Here is a 19419-nt window from a genome sequence, read left to right on the forward strand (position 1 = left end):
TTTTGATATTTTACATAGTGTGTGTAATATATATTTACTGTACTTTTTGATATATTATTTAGAGTATATAATATACATTTGGTGTAATTTTTGATATTTTATGTACAGTATATTAAATATAATTACTGTAGTTTTTGATAGTTTATTTACAGTATATATAACACATATTTGGTGTACTTTTTGATATTTTATATACAGTATGTAATATATATTTACTGTACATTTGGATATTTTATTTACAGTATATAAAATATGTTTGTTGTACTTTTAGTTAATATTATATGTACAATATATGAAATATATTTACTGTACTTTTTGATATTTTATGTACAGTATATAGTATATGTTTGGTGTACTGTTCATATTTTATGTAAATTATAAAATATATATTTCGTGTAGCTTTTGATATTTTACATAGGGTGTGTAATATATATTAACTGTACTTTTTGATATTTTATTTACAGTATATAATATACATTTGGTGTAATTTTTGATATTTTATGTACATTATATTAAATATAATTACTGTAGTTTTTGATAGTTTATTTACAGTATATATACCACATGTTTGGTGTACTTTTTGATATTTTATGTACAGTATGTAATATATATTTACTGTACCTTTTGATATTTTATTTACAGTATATAAAATATGTTTGTTGTACTTTTAGTTAATATTATATGTACAATATATGAAATATATTTACTGTACTTTTTGATATTTTATGTACAGTACATAATATATGTTTGGTGTACTATTCATATTTTATGTAAATTATATAATATATATTTCGTGTAGCTTTTGATATTTTACATAGGGTGTGTAATATATATTAACTGTACTTTTTGATATTTTATTTACAGTATATAATATACATTTGGTGTAATTTTTGATATTTTATGTATAGTATATTAAATATAATTACTGTAGTTTTTGATAGTTTATTTGCAGTATATATACCACATGTTTGGTGTACTTTTTGATATTTTATGTACAGTATGTAATATATATTTACCGTACATTTTTATATTTTATTTACAGTATATAAAATGTATTTGTTGTACTTTTAGTTAGTATTATAGGCACAATAAATGAAATATATTTACTATACTTTTTGATATTTTACTGTCCTTTTTGATATTTTATTTACAGTATATAATATACATTTGGTGCAATTTTTGATATTTTATGTACAGTATACTAAATATAATTAATGTAGTTTTTGATTGTTTATTTACAATACATATAACACATATTTCGTGTACTTTTTGATATTTTATGTACAGTATGTAATACATATTTACTGTTCTTTTGGATATTTTATTTACAGTATATAAAATGTATTTGTTGTACTTTTAGTTAATATTATATGTACAATATATGAAATATATTTACTGTACTTTTTGATATTTTATGTACAGTATATAATATATGTTTGGTGTACTTTTGATATTTTATGTAAATTATATAATATATATTTGGTGTAGTTTTTGATATTTTACATGGGGTGTGTCATATATATTTACTGTCCTTTTTGATATTTTATTTACAGTATATAATATACATTTGGTGTAATTTTTGATATTCTATTTACAGTATATTAAATATAATTACTGTAGTTTTTGATAGTTTATTTACAGTATATATACCACATATTTGGTGTACTTTTTGATATTTTATGTACAGTATGTAATATATATTTACTGTACTTTTGCATATATTATTTACAGTATATAAAATGTATTTGTTGTACTTTTAGTTAATATTCTATGTAGAATATATGAAATATATTCACTGTACTTTTTGATATTTTATGTACAATATATAATATATGTTTGGTGTACTTTTGATATTTTATGTAAATTATATAATATATATTTCGTGTAGCTTTTGATATTTTACATAGGGTGTGTAATATATATTAACTGTAATTTTGATATTTTATTTACCGTATATAATATATATTTGGTGTAATTTTTCATATTTTATGTACAGTATATTAAATATAATTACTGTAGTTTTTGATAGTTTATTTACAGTATATATGCCAAATATTTGGTGTACTTTTTGATAATTTATCTACAGTATGTAATATATATTTACTGTACTTTTTGATATTTTATTTACAGTATATAAAATGTATTTGTTGTACTTTTAGTTAATATTATAGGTACAATATATGAAATATATTTACTGTATTTTTGATGTTTTATGTACAGTATATAAGATATATTTGGTGTCCTTTTGATATTTTATGTAAATTATATAATATATATTTGGTGTAGCTTTTGATATTTTACATAGGGTGTGTAATATATATTTACTGTACATTTTGATATTTTATTTAGAGTATATAATATACATTTGGTGTAATTTTTGATATTTTATGTACAGTATACTAAATATAATTAATGTAGTTTTTGATTGTTTATTTACAACACATATAGCACATATTTGGTGTACTTTTTGATATTTTATGTACAGTATGTAATATATATTTACTGTACTTTTCGATAGATTATTTACAGTATATAAAATGTATTTGTTGTACTTTTAGTTAATATTATATGTACAATATATGAAATATATTTACTGTACTTTTTGATATTTTATGTACAGTATATAATATATATTTGGTTTACTTTTGATATTTTATGTAAATTATATAATATATATTTGGTGTAGCTTTTGATATTTTACATAGGGTGTGTAATATATATTTACTGTACTTTTTGATATTTTATTTAGAGTATATAATATACATTTGGTGTAATTTTTGATATTTTATGTACAGTATATTAAATATAATTACTGTAGTTTTTAATAGTTTATTTACAGTTTATACAACACATGTTTGGTGTTCTTTTTGATAATTATGTACAGTATGTAATATATATTTACTGTACTTTTTGATAGATTATTTACAGTATATAAACTGTATTTGTTGTACTTTTAGTTAATATTATAGGTACAATATATGAAATATATGTACTGTACTTTTGGATATTGTATGTACAGTATATAATATATATTTGGTGTACTTTTCATATTTTACGTAAATTATATAATATATATTTGGTGTAGCTTTTGATATTTTACATAGGGTGTGTAATATGTATTTACTGTAATTTTTGATATTTTATTTACAGTATATACTATACATTTGGTGTAATTTTTGATATTTTATGTACAGTATATTAAATATAATTACTGTAGTTTTTGATAGTTTATTTACAGTATATATAACACATATTTGGTGTTCTTTTTGATATTTTATGTACAGTATGTAATATATATTTACTGTACTTTTGCATATTTTATTTACAGTATATAAAATGTATTTGTTGTACATTTAGTTAATATTATATGTACAATATATGAAATATATTTACTGTACTTTTTGATATTTTATTTACAGTGCATAATTTATATTTGGTGTCCTTTTGATATTTTATGTAAATTATATAATATATATTTCGTGTAGCTTTTGATATTTTACATAGGGTGTGTAATATACATTTACTGTAGTTTTTGATAATTTATTTACAGTATATAATGTACATTTGGTGTAATATTTGATATTTTATGTATAGTATATTAAATATAATTACTGTAGTTTTTGATAGTTTATTTACAGTATATATACCACATATTTGGAGTACTTTTTGATATTTTATGTACAGTATGTAATATATATTTACTGTACTTTTTGATATTTTATTTACAGTATACAAAATGTATTTGTTGTACTTTTAGTTAATATTATATGTACAATATATGAAATATATTTACTGTACTTTTTGATATTTTATGTACAGTATATAAGATATATTTGGTGTCCTTTTGATATTTTATGTAAATTATATAATATATATTTCGTGTAGCTTTTGATATTTTACATAGTGTGTGTAATATACATTTACTGTAGTTTTTGATATTTTATTTACAGTATATAATATACATTTGGTGTAATTTTTGATATTTTATGTACAGTATATTAAATACAATTACTGTAGTTTTTGATAGTTTATTTACAGTATATATACCACATATTTGGTGTACTTTTTGATATTTTATGTACAGCATGTAATATATATTTACTGTACTTTTGCATATATTATTTACAGTATATAAAATGTATTTGTTGTACTTTTAGTTAATATTCTATGTACAATATATGAAATATATTTACTGTACTTTTTGATATTTTATGTACAGTATATAATATATGTTTGGTGTACTTTTGATAATTTTCGTAAGTTATATAATATATATTTCGTGTAGCTTTTGATATTTTACATAGGGTGTGTAATATATATTAACTGTACTTTTTGATATTTTATTTACAGTATATAGTATACATTTGGTGTAATTTTTGATATTTTATGTACAGTATATTAAATATAATTACTGTAGTTTTTGATAGTTTATTTACAGTATATATACCACATATTTGGTGTACTTTTTGATATTTTATGTACAGTATGTAATATATATTTACTGTACTTTTAGATATTTTATTTACAGTATATAAAATGTATTTGTTGTACTTTTAGTTAATATTATAGGCACAATATATGAAATATATTTACTGTACTTTTTGATATTTTATGTACATTATATAAGATATATTTTGTGTCCTTTTGATATTTTATGTAAATTATATAATATATATTTGGTGTAGCTTTTGATATTTTACATAGGGTGTGTAGTATATATTTACTGTACTTTTTGATATTTTATTTACAGTATATAATATACATTTGGTGTAATTTTTGATATTTTATATACAGTATAGTAAATATAATTAATGTAGTTTTTGATTGTTTATTTACAGTATATAAAACACATATTTGGTGTACTTTTTGATATTTTATGTACTGTATGTAATATACATTTACTGTTCTTTTGGATATTTTATTTACAGTATATAAAATGTATTTGTTTTAGTTTTAGTAAATATTATATGTACAATGTGTGAAATATATTTACTGTACTTTTTGATATTTTATGTACAGTATATAATATATATTTGGTGTACTTTTGATATTTTATGTAAATTATATAATATTTATTTGGTGTAGCTTTTGATATTTTACATAGGCTGTGTAATATATATTTACTATAGTTTTTGATATTTTATTTACCGTATATAATATACATTTGGTGTAATTTTTCATATTTTATGTACAGTATATTAAATATAATGACTGTAGTTTTTGATAGTTTATTTACAGTATATACAACACATATTTGGTGTACTTTTTGATATTTTATGTACAGTATGTAATATATATTTACTGTACTTTTGTATAGTTTATTTGCAGTATATAAAATGTATTTGTTGTACTTTTAGTTAATATTATAGGTACAATATATGAAATATATGTACTGTACTTTTGGATATTTTATGTACAGTATATAATATATATTTGGTGTACTTATGATATGTTATGTAAATTATATAATATATATTTGGTGTAGCTTTTGATATTTTACATAGGGTGTGTAACATATATTTACTGTACATTTTGATGTTTTATTTAGAGTATATAATATACACTTGGTGTAATTTTTGATATTTTATGTACAGTATGTTAAATATAATTACTGTAGTTTTTGATAGTTTATTTACAGTATATATACCACATATTTGGTGTACTTTTTGATATTTTATGTACAGTATGTAATATATATTTACTGTACATTTGGATATTTTATTTACAGTATATAAAATATATTTGTTGTACTTTTAGTTAATATTATATGTACAATATATGAAATATATTTACTGTACTTTTTGATATTTTATGTACAGTATATAAGATATATTTGGTGTCCTTTTGATATTTTATGTAAATTATATAATATATATTTGGTGTAGCTTTTGATATTTTACATAGGGTGTGTAATATATATTTACTGTCCTTTTTGATATTTTATTTACAGTATATAATATACATTTGGTGTAATTTTTGATATTTTATGTACAGTATACTAAATATAATTAATGTAATTTTTGATTGATTATTTACAATACATATAACACATATTTTGTGTACTTTTTGATATTTTATATACAGTATGTAATATATATTTACTGTTCTTTTGGATATTTTATTTACAGTATATAAAATGTATTTGTTGTACTTTTAGTTAATATTATAGGCACAATATATGAAATATATTTGCTGTACTTTTTGATATTTTATGTACAGTATATAAGATATATTTCGTGTCCTTTTGATATTTTATGTAAATTATAAAATATATATTTCGTGTAGCTTTTGATATTTTACATGGGGTGTGTAATATATATTTACTGTCCTTTTTGATATTTTATTTACAGTATATAATATACATTTGGTGTAATTTTTGATATTTTATGTACAGTATACTAAATATAATTAATGTAGTTTTTGATTGTTTATTTACAACACATATAGCACATATTTGGTGTACTTTTTGATATTTTATGTACAGTATGTAATATATATTTACTGTACTTTTCGATAGATTATTTACAGTATATAAAATGTATTTGTTGTACTTTTAGTTAATATTATATGTACAATATATGAAATATATTTACTGTACTTTTTGATATTTTATGTACAGTATATAATATATATTTGGTTTACTTTTGATATTTTATGTAAATTATATAATATATATTTGGTGTAGCTTTTGATATTTTACATAGGGTGTGTAATATATATTTACTGTACTTTTTGATATTTTATTTAGAGTATAGAGTATACATTTGGTGTAATTTTTGATATTTTATGTACAGTATATTAAATATAATTACTGTAGTTTTTGATAGTTTATTTACAGTTTATACAACACATGTTTGGTGTTCTTTTTGATAATTATGTACAGTATGTAATATATATTTACTGTACTTTTCGATAGATTATTTACAGTATATAAAATGTATTTGTTGTACTTTTAGTTAATATTATAGGTACAATATATGAAATATATGTACTGTACTTTTGGATATTGTATGTACAGTATATAATATATATTTGGTGTACTTTTCATATTTTACGTAAATTATATAATATATATTTGGTGTAGCTTTTGATATTTTACATAGGGTGTGTAATATATATTTACTGTAATTTTTGATATTTTATTTACAGTATATACTATACATTTGGTGTAATTTTTGATATTTTATGTACAGTATATTAAATATAATTACTGTAGTTTTTGATAGTTTATTTACAGTATATATAACACATATTTGGTGTTCTCTTTGATATTTTATGTACAGTATGTAATATATATTTACTGTACTTTTGCATATTTTATTTACGGTATATAAAATGTATTTGTTGTACATTTATTTAATATTATATGTACAATATATGAAATATATTTACTGTACTTTTTGATATTTTATTTACAGTGCATAATTTATATTTGGTGTCCTTTTGATATTTTATGTAAATTATATAATATATATTTCGTGTAGCTTTTGATATTTTACATAGGGTGTGTAATATACATTTACTGTAGTATTTGATAATTTATTTACAGTATATAATGTACATTTGGTGTAATATTTGATATTTTATGTATAGTATATTAAATATAATTACTGTAGTTTTTGATAGTTTATTTACAGTATATATACCACATATTTGGTGTACTTTTTGATATTTTATGTACATTAGGTCATATATATTTACTGTACATTTTGATATTTTATTTACAGTATATAAAATGTATTTGGTGTACTTTTAGTTAATAATATATGTACAATATATGAAATATATTTACTGTACTTTTTGATATTTTATGTACAGTATATAAGATATATTTGGTGTCCTTTTGATATTTTATGTAAATTATATAATATATATTTCGTGTAGCTTTTGATATTTTATATAGTGTGTGTAATATACATTTACTGTAGTTTTTGATATTTTATTTACAGTATATAATATACATTTGGTGTAATTTTTGATATTTTATGTACAGTATATTAAATATAAATACTGTAGTTTTTGACAGTTTATTTACAGTATATATACCACATATTTGGTGTACTTTTTGATATTTTATGTACGGCATGTCATATATATTTACTGTACTTTTGCATATATTATTTACAGTATATAAAATGTATTTGTTGTACTTTTAGTTAATATTCTATGTACAATATATGAAATATATTTACTGTACTTTTTGATATTTTATGTAGAGTATATAAGATATATTTGGTGTCATTTTGATATTTTATATAAATTATATAATATATATTTGGTGTAGTTTTTGATATTTTACGTAGGGTGTGTCATATATATTGACTGTCCTTTTTGATATTTTATTTACAGTATATAATATACATTTGGTGTAATTTTTGATATTTTATATACAGTATATTAAATATAATTACTGTAGTTTTTGATAGTTTATTTACAGTATATATTACACATATTTGGTGTACTTTTTATATTTAATGTACAGTATGTCATATATATTTACTGTACTTTTTGATATTTTATTTACAGTATATAAAATGTATTTGGTGTACTTTCAGTTAATATTATATGTACAATATATGAAATATATTTACTGTACTTTTTGATATTTTCTGTACAGTATATAAGATATATTTGGTGTCCTTTTGATATTTTATGTAAATTATATAATACATATTTTGTGTAGGTTAAATATTTTACATAGGGTGTATCATATATATTGACTGTCCTTTTTGATATTTTATTTTGAGCATATAATATACATTTGGTGTAATTTTTGATATTTTATATACAGTATATTAAATATAAATACTGTAGTTTTTGATACTTTATTTACTGTATATATTACACATATTTGCTGTAGTTTTTGATATTTTATGTACAGTATGTAATATATTTTTACTGTATTTTCTCAAAATTTATTTACAGTATATAAAATGTATTTGGTGTACTTTCAGTTAATATTATATGTACAATATATGAAATATATTTACTGTACTTTTTGATATTTTCTGTACAGTATATAAGATATATTTGGTGTCCATTTGATATTTTATGTAAATTATATAATACATATTTGGTGTAGTTTTTGATATTTTACATAGGGTGTGTCATTTATATTGACTGTCCTTTTTGATATTTTATTTAGAGTATATAATATACATTTGGTGTAATTTTTGATATTTTATGTACAGTATATTAAATATAAATACTGTAGTTTTTGATAGTTTATTTACAGTATATATTACACATATTTGGTGTACTTTTTGATATTTTATGTACATTATGTCACATATATTTACTGTAATTTTTGATATTTTATTTACAGTATATAAAATGTATTTGGTGTCCTTTTAGTTAATATTATATGTACAATATATGAAATATATTTACTGTACTTTTTGATATTTTCTGTACAGTATATAAGATATATTTGGTGTCCTTTTGATATTTTATGTAAATTATATAATACATATTTGGTGTACTTTTTGATATTTTACATAGGGTGTGTCATATATATTGACTGTCTTTTTGATATTTTATTTAGAGTATATAAAATACATTTGGTGTAATTTTTGTTATTTTATGTACAGTATATTAAATATAAATACTGTAGTTTTTGATAGTTTGTTTACAGTATATATTACACATATTTGGTGTACTTTTTGATATTTTATGTACATTATGTCATATATATTTACTGTACTTTTTGATATTTTATTTACAGTATATAAAATGTATTTGGTGTACTTTTAGTTAATATTATATGTACAATATATGAAATATATTTACTGTACATTTTGATATTTTCTGTACAGTATATAAGATATATTTGGTGTCCTTTTGATATCTTATGTAAATTATATAATACATATTTGGTGTAGTTTTTGATATTTTACATAGGGTGTGTCATATATATTGACTGTCCTTTTTGATATTTTATTTACAGTATATAATATACATTTGGTGTAATTTTTGATATTTTATGTAGAGTATATTAAATATAATTACTGTAGTTTTTGATACTTTATTTACAGTATATATTACACATATTTGGTGTAATTTTTGATATTTTATGTACAGTATGTAATATATATTTACTGTACTTTTTCAAATTTTATTTACAGTATATAAAATGTATTTGGTGTACTTTTAGTTAATATTATATGTACAATATATGAAATATATTTACTGTACTTTTTGATATTTTATGTACAGTATATAAGATGTATTTGGTGTCCTTTTGATATTTTATATAAATTATATAATATATATTTGGTGTAGTTTTTGATATTTTACATAGGGTGTGTAGTATATATTTGCTGTCCTTTTTGATATTTTATTTACAGTGTATAATATCCATTTGGGGTAATTTTTGATATTTTATGTACAGTATATTAAATATAATTACTGTAGATTTTGATAGTTTATTTACAGTATATATAACACATATTTGGTGTTCTTTTTGATATTTTATGTACAGTATGTAATATATATTTAGTGTACTTTTGCATATATTATTTACAGTATATAAAATGTATTTGTTGTACTTTTAGTTTATATTATATATACAATATATGAAATATATTTACTGTACTTTTTGATATTTTATGTACAGTATAATATATGTTTGGTGTACTTTTGATATTTTATGTAAATTATATAATATATATTTGGTGTAGCTTTTGATATTTTACATAGGGTGTGTAATATATATTAACTGTAATTTTGATATTTTATTTACCGTATATAATATACATTTGGTGTAATTTTTCATATTTTATGTACAGTATATTAAATATAATTACTGTAGTTTTTGATAGTTAATTTACAGTATATATGCCACATATTTTGTGTACTTTTTGATATTTTATGCACAGTATGTAATATATATTTACTGTACATTTTGATATTTTATTTACAGTATATAAAATGTATTTGTTGTACTTTTAGTTAATATTATAGGTACAATATATGAAATATATTTACTCTATTTTTGATATTTTATGTACAGTATATAAGATATATTTGGTGTCCTTTTGATATTTTATGTAAATTTTATAATATATATTTGGTGTAGCTTTTGATATTTTACATAGGGTGTGTAATATATATTTACTGTCATTTTTGATATTTTATTTACAGTATAAAATATATATTTGGTGTAAATTTTGACATTTTATGTACAGTATACTAAATATAATTAATGTAGTTTTTGATTGTTTATTTACAGTACATATAACACATATTTGGTGTACTTTTTGATATTTTATGTGCAGTATGTAATATATATTTACTGTACATTTGCATATTTTATTTACAGTATATAAAATGTATTTGCTGTACTTTTAGTTAATATTATATGTACAATACATGAAATATATTTACTGTACTTTTTGATATATTATTTACAGTACATAATATATATTTGGAGTCCTTTTGATATTTTATGTAAATTATATAATATATATTTGGTGTAGCTTTTGATATTTTACATAGGGGGTGTAATATATATTTACTGTACTTTTTGATATATTATTTACAGTATATAATTTACATTTGGTGTAATTTTTGATATTTTATGTACAGTATATTAAATATAATTACCGTAGTTTTTGATAGTTTATTTACAGTATATATAACACATATTTGGTGTACTTTTTGATATTTTATGTACAGTATGTAATATACATTTACTGTACTTTTTGATATTTTATTTAGAGTATACAAAATGTATTTGTTGTACTTTTAGTTAATTTTATAGGCACAATATATGAAATATATTTACTGTACTTTTTGATATTTTATGTACAGTATATAAGATATATTTGGTGTCCTTTTGATATTTTATGTAAATTATATAATATATATTTCGTGTAGCTTTTGATATTTTACATACGGTGTGTAATATACATTTACTGTAGTTTTTGATATTTTATTTACAGTATATAATATACATTTGGTGTAATTTTTGATATTTTATGTACAGTATACTAAATATAATTAATGTAGTTTTTGATTGATTATTTACAATACATATAACACATATTTGGTGTACTTTTTGATATTTTATGTACAGTATGTAATATATATTTACTGTTCTTTTGGATATTTTATTTACAGTATATAAAATGTATTTGTTGTACTTTTAGTTAATATTATAGGCACAATATATGAAATATATTTGCTATACTTTTTGATATTTTATGTACAGTATATAAGATATATTTGGTGTCCTTTTGATATTTTATGTAAATTATATAATATATATTTCGTGTAGCTTTTGATATTTTACATAGGGTGTGTAATATATATTTACTGTCCTTTTTGATATTTTATTTACAGTTTATAATATACATTTGGTGTAATTTTTGATATTTTATATACAGTATACTAAATATAATTAATGTAGTTTTTGATTGTTTATTTACAACACATATAACACATGTTTGGTGTACTTTTTGATATTTTATGTACAGTATGTAATATATATTTACTGTACTTTTGGATAGATTATTTACAGTATATAAAATGTATTTGTTGTACTTTTAGTTAATATTATAGGTACAAAATATGAAATATATGTACTGTATTTTGGATATTTTATGTACAGTATATAATATATATTTGGTGTACTTTTCATATTTTACGTAAATTATATAATATATATTTGGTGTAGCTTTTGATATTTTACATAGGGTGTGTAATATGTATTTACTGTAATTTTTGATATTTTATTTACAGTATATACTATACATTTCGTGTAATTTTTGATATTTTATGTACAGTATATTAAATATAATTACTGTAGTTTTTGATAGTTTATTTACAGTATATATAACACATATTTGGTGTTCTTTTTGATATTTTATGTACAGTATGTAATATATATTTACTGTACTTTTGCATATATTATTTACAGTATATAAAATGTATTTGTTGTACTTTTAGTTAATATTATATATACAATATATGAAATATATTTACTGTACTTTTTGATATTTTATGTACAGTAGAATATATGTTTGGTGTACTTTTGATATTTTATGTAAATTATATAATATATATTTGGTGTAGCTTTTGATATTTTACATAGGGTGTGTAATATATATTAACTGTAATTTTGATATTTTATTTACCGTATATAATATACATTTGGTGTAATTTTTCATATTTTATGTACAGTATATTAAATATAATTACTGTAGTTTTTGATAGTTAATTTACAGTATATATGACACATATTTTGTGTACTTTTTGATATTTTATGCACAGTATGTAATATATATTTACTGTACATTTTGATATTTTATTTACAGTATATAAAATGTATTTGTTGTACTTTTAGTTAATATTATAGGTACAATATATGAAATATATTTACTCTATTTTTGGTATTTTATGTACAGTATATAAGATATATTTGGTGTCCTTTTGATATTTTATGTAAATTATATAATATATATTTGGTGTAGCTTTTGATATTTTACATAGGGTGTGTAATATATATTTACTGTCCTTTTTGATATTTTATTTACAGTTTATAATATACATTTGGTGTAATTTTTGATATTTTATATACAGTATACTAAATATAATTAATGTAGTTTTTGATTGTTTATTTACAACACATATAACACATATTTGGTGTACTTTTTGATATTTTATGTACAGTATGTAATATATATTTACTGTACTTTTGGATAGATTATTTACAGTATATAAAATGTATTTGTTGTACTTTTAGTTAATATTATAGGTACAAAATATGAAATATATGTACTGTACTTTTGGATATTTTATGTACAGTATATAATATATATTTTGTGTACTTTTCATATTTTACGTAAATTATATAATATATATTTGGTGTAGCTTTTGATATTTTACATAGGGTGTGTAATATATATTTACTGTAATTTTTGATATTTTATTTACAGTATATACTATACATTTGGTGTAATTTTTGATATTTTATGTACAGTATATTAAATATAATTACTGTAGTTTTTGATAGTTAATTTACAGTATATATGCCACATATTTTGTGTTCTTTTTGATATTTTATGTACAGTATGTAATATATATTTACTGTACTTTTGCATATATTATTTACAGTATATAAAATGTATTTGTTGTACTTTTAGTTTATATTATATATACAATATATGAAATATATTTACTGTACTTTTTGATATTTTATGTACAGTATAATATATGTTTGGTGTACTTTTGATATTTTATGTAAATTATATAATATATATTTGGTGTAGCTTTTGATATTTTACATAGGGTGTGTAATATATATTAACTGTAATTTTGATATTTTATTTACCGTATATAATATACATTTGGTGTAATTTTTCATATTTTATGTACAGTATATTAAATATAATTACTGTAGTTTTTGATAGTTAATTTACAGTATATATGCCACATATTTTGTGTACTTTTTGATATTTTATGCACAGTATGTAATATATATTTACTGTACATTTTGATATTTTATTTACAGTATATAAAATGTATTTGTTGTACTTTTAGTTAATATTATAGGTACAATATATGAAATATATTTACTCTATTTTTGATATTTTATGTACAGTATATAAGATATATTTGGTGTCCTTTTGATATTTTATGTAAATTTTATAATATATATTTGGTGTAGCTTTTGATATTTTACATAGGGTGGGTAATATATATTTACTGTCATTTTTGATATTTTATTTACAGTATAAAATATACATTTGGTGTAAATTTTGACATTTTATGTACAGTATACTAAATATAATTAATGTAGTTTTTGATTGTTTATTTACAGTACATATAACACATATTTGGTGTACTTTTTGATATTTTATGTGCAGTATGTAATATATATTTACTGTATATTTGCATATTTTATTTACAGTATATAAAATGTATTTGCTGTACTTTTAGTTAATATTATATGTACAATACATGAAATATATTTACTGTACTTTTTGTTATATTATTTACAGTACATAATATATATTTGGTGTCCTTTTGATATTTTATGTAAATTATATAATATATATTTGGTGTAGCTTTTGATATTTTACATAGGGTGTGTAATATATATTTACTGTACTTTTTGATATATTATTTACAGTATATAATTTACATTTGGTGTAATTTTTGATATTTTATGTACAGTATATTAAATATAATTACTGTAGTTTTTGATAGTTTATTTACAGTATATATAACACATATTTGGTGTACTTTTTGATATTTTATGTACAGTATGTAATATACATTTACTGTACTTTTTGATATTTTTAGAGTATACAAAATGTATTTGTTGTACTTTTAGTTAATATTATAGGCACAATATATGAAATATATTTACTGTACTTTTTGATATTTTATGTACAGTATATAAGATATATTTGGTGTCCTTTTGATATTTTATGTAAATTATATAATATATATTTCGTGTAGCTTTTGATATTTTACATACGGTGTGTAATATACATTTACTGTAGTTTTTGATATTTTATTTACAGTATATAATATACATTTGGTGTAATTTTTGATATTTTATGTACAGTATACTAAATATAATTAATGTAGTTTTTGATTGATTATTTACAATACATATAACACATATTTGGTGTACTTTTTGATATTTTATGTACAGTATGTAATATATATTTACTGTTCTTTTGGATATTTTATTTACAGTATATAAAATGTATTTGTTGTACTTTTAGTTAATATTATAGGCACAATATATGAAATATATTTGCTGTACTTTTTGATATTTTATGTACAGTATATAAGATATATTTGGTGTCCTTTTGATATTTTATGTAAATTATATAATATATATTTCGTGTAGCTTTTGATATTTTACATAGGGTGTGTAATATATATTTACTGTAATTTTGATATTTTATTTACAGTATATAATGTACATTTGGTGTAATTTTTGATATTTTATGTACAGTATATTAAATATAATTACTGTAGTTTTTGATAGTTTATTTACAGTATATATAACACATATTTGGTGTACTTTTTGATATTTTAAGTACAGTATGTAATATACATTTACTGTACTTTTTGATATTTTATTTAGAGTATACAATATGTATTTGTTGTACTTTTAGTTAATATTATAGGCACAATATATGAAATATATTTACTGTACTTTTTGATATTTTATGTACAGTATATAAGATATATTTGGTGTCCTTTTGATATTTTATGTAAATTATATAATATATATTTCGTGTAGCTTTTGATATTTTACATACGGTGTGTAATATACATTTACTGTAGTTTTTGATATTTTATTTACAGTATATAATATACATTTGGTGTAATTTTTGATATTTTATGTACAGTATATTAAATATAATTACTGTAGTTTTTGATAGTTTATTTACAGTATATAAAACACATATTTGGTGTACTTTTTGATATTTTATGTACAGTATGTAATATATATTTACTGTACATTTGGATATTTTATTTACACTATATAAAATATGTTTGTTGTACTTTTAGTTAATATTATATGTACAATATATGAAATATATTTACTGTACTTTTTGATATTTTATGTAGAGTGTATAAGATATATTTGGTGTCCTTTTGTTATTTTATGTAAATTATATAATATATATTTCGTGTAGCTTTTGATATTTTACATAGGGTGTGTAATATATATTTACTGTCATTTTTGATATTTTATTTACAGTATATAATATACATTTGGTGTAATTTTTGATATTTTATGTACAGTATAATAAATATAATTAATGTAGTTTTTGATTGATTATTTACAATACATATAACACATATTTGGTGTACTTTTTGATATTTTATGTACAGTATGTAATATATATTTACTGTTCTTTTGGATATTTTATTTACAGTATATAAAATGTATTTGTTGTACTTTTAGTTAATATTATAGGCAGAATATATGAAATATATTTGCTGTACTTTTTGATATTTTATGTACAGTATATAAGATATATTTGGTGTCCTTTTGATATTTTATGTAAATTATATAATATATATTTGGTGTAGCTTTTGATATTTTACATAGGGTGTGTAATATATATTTACTGTCCTTTTTGATATTTTATTTACAGTTTATAATATACATTTGGTGTAATTTTTGATATTTTATATACAGTATACTAAATATAATTAATGTAGTTTTTGATTGTTTATTTACAACACATATAACACATATTTGGTGTACTTTTTGATATTTTATGTACAGTATGTAATATATATTTACTGTACTTTTGGATAGATTATTTACAGTATATAAAATGTATTTGTTGTACTTTTAGTTAATATTATAGGTACAAAATATGAAATATATGTACTGTACTTTTGGATATTTTATGTACAGTATATAATATATATTTTGTGTACTTTTCATATTTTACGTAAATTATATAATATATATTTGGTGTAGCTTTTGATATTTTACATAGGGTGTGTAATATATATTTACTGTAATTTTTGATATTTTATTTACAGTATATACTATACATTTGGTGTAATTTTTGATATTTTATGTACAGTATATTAAATATAATTACTGTAGTTTTTGATAGTTTATTTACAGTATATATAACACATATTTGGTGTTCTTTTTGATATTTTATGTACAGTATGTAATATATATTTACTGTACTTTTGCATATATTATTTACAGTATATAAAATGTATTTGTTGTACTTTTAGTTTATATTATATATACAATATATGAAATATATTTACTGTAGTTTTTGATATTTTATGTACAGTATAATATATGTTTGGTGTACTTTTGATATTTTATGTAAATTATATAATATATATTTGGTGTAGCTTTTGATATTTTACATAGGGTGTGTAATATATATTAACTGTAATTTTGATATTTTATTTACCGTATATAATATACATTTGGTGAAATTTTTCATATTTTATGTACAGTATATTAAATATAATTACTGTAGTTTTTGATAGTTAATTTACAGTATATATGCCACATATTTTGTGTACTTTTTGATATTTTATGCACAGTATGTAATATATATTTACTGTACATTTTGATATTTTATTTACAGTATATAAAATGTATTTGTTGTACTTTTAGTTAATATTATAGGTACAATATATGAAATATATTTACTCTATTTTTGATATTTTATGTACAGTATATAAGATATATTTGGTGTCCTTTTGATATTTTATGTAAATTTTATAATATATATTTGGTGTAGCTTTTGATATTTTACATAGGGTGTGTAATATATATTTACTGTCATTTTTGATATTTTATTTACAGTATAAAATATACATTTGGTGTAAATTTTGACATTTTATGTACAGTATACTAAATATAATTAATGTAGTTTTTGATTGTTTATTTACAGTACATATAACACATATTTGGTGTACTTTTTGATATTTTATGTGCAGTATGTAATATATATTTACTGTATATTTGCATATTTTATTTACAGTATATAAAATGTATTTGCTGTACTTTTAGTTAATATTATATGTACAATACATGAAATATATTTACTGTACTTTTTGATATATTATTTACAGTACATAATATATATTTGGTGTCCTTTTGATATTTTATGTAAATTATATAATATATATTTGGTGTAGCTTTTGATATTTTACATAGGGTGTGTAATATATATTTACTGTACTTTTTGATATATTATTTACAGTATATAATTTACATTTGGTGTAATTTTTGATATTTTATGTACAGTATATTAAATATAATTACTGTAGTTTTTGATAGTTTATTTACAGTATATATAACACATATTTGGTGTACTTTTTGATATTTTATGTACAGTATGTAATATACATTTACTGTACTTTTTGATATTTTTAGAGTATACAAAATGTATTTGTTGTAGTTTTAGTTAATATTATAGGCACAATATATGAAATATATTTACTGTACTTTTTGATATTTTATGTACAGTATATAAGATATATTTGGTGTCCTTTTGATATTTTATGTAAATTATATAATATATATTTCGTGTAGCTTTTGATATTTTACATACGGTGTGTAATATATATTTACTGTAGTTTTTGATATTTTATTTACAGTATATAATATACATTTGGTGTAATTTTTGATATTTTATGTACAGTATACTAAATATAATTAATGTAGTTTTTGATTGATTATTTACAATACATATAACACATATTTGGTGTACTTTTTGATATTTTATGTACAGTATGTCATATATATTTACTGTTCTTTTGGATATTTTATTTACAGTATATAAAATGTATTTGTTGTACTTTTAGTTAATATTATAGGCACAATATATGAAATATATTTGCTGTACTTTTTGATATTTTATGTACAGTATATAAGATATATTTGGTGTCCTTTTG

The sequence above is a fragment of the Pan troglodytes genome, chromosome 15 (genome assembly GCF_028858775.2).
Source record: "Pan troglodytes isolate AG18354 chromosome 15, NHGRI_mPanTro3-v2.0_pri, whole genome shotgun sequence".
In the NCBI taxonomy this organism is placed as follows: Eukaryota; Metazoa; Chordata; class Mammalia; order Primates; family Hominidae; genus Pan; species Pan troglodytes.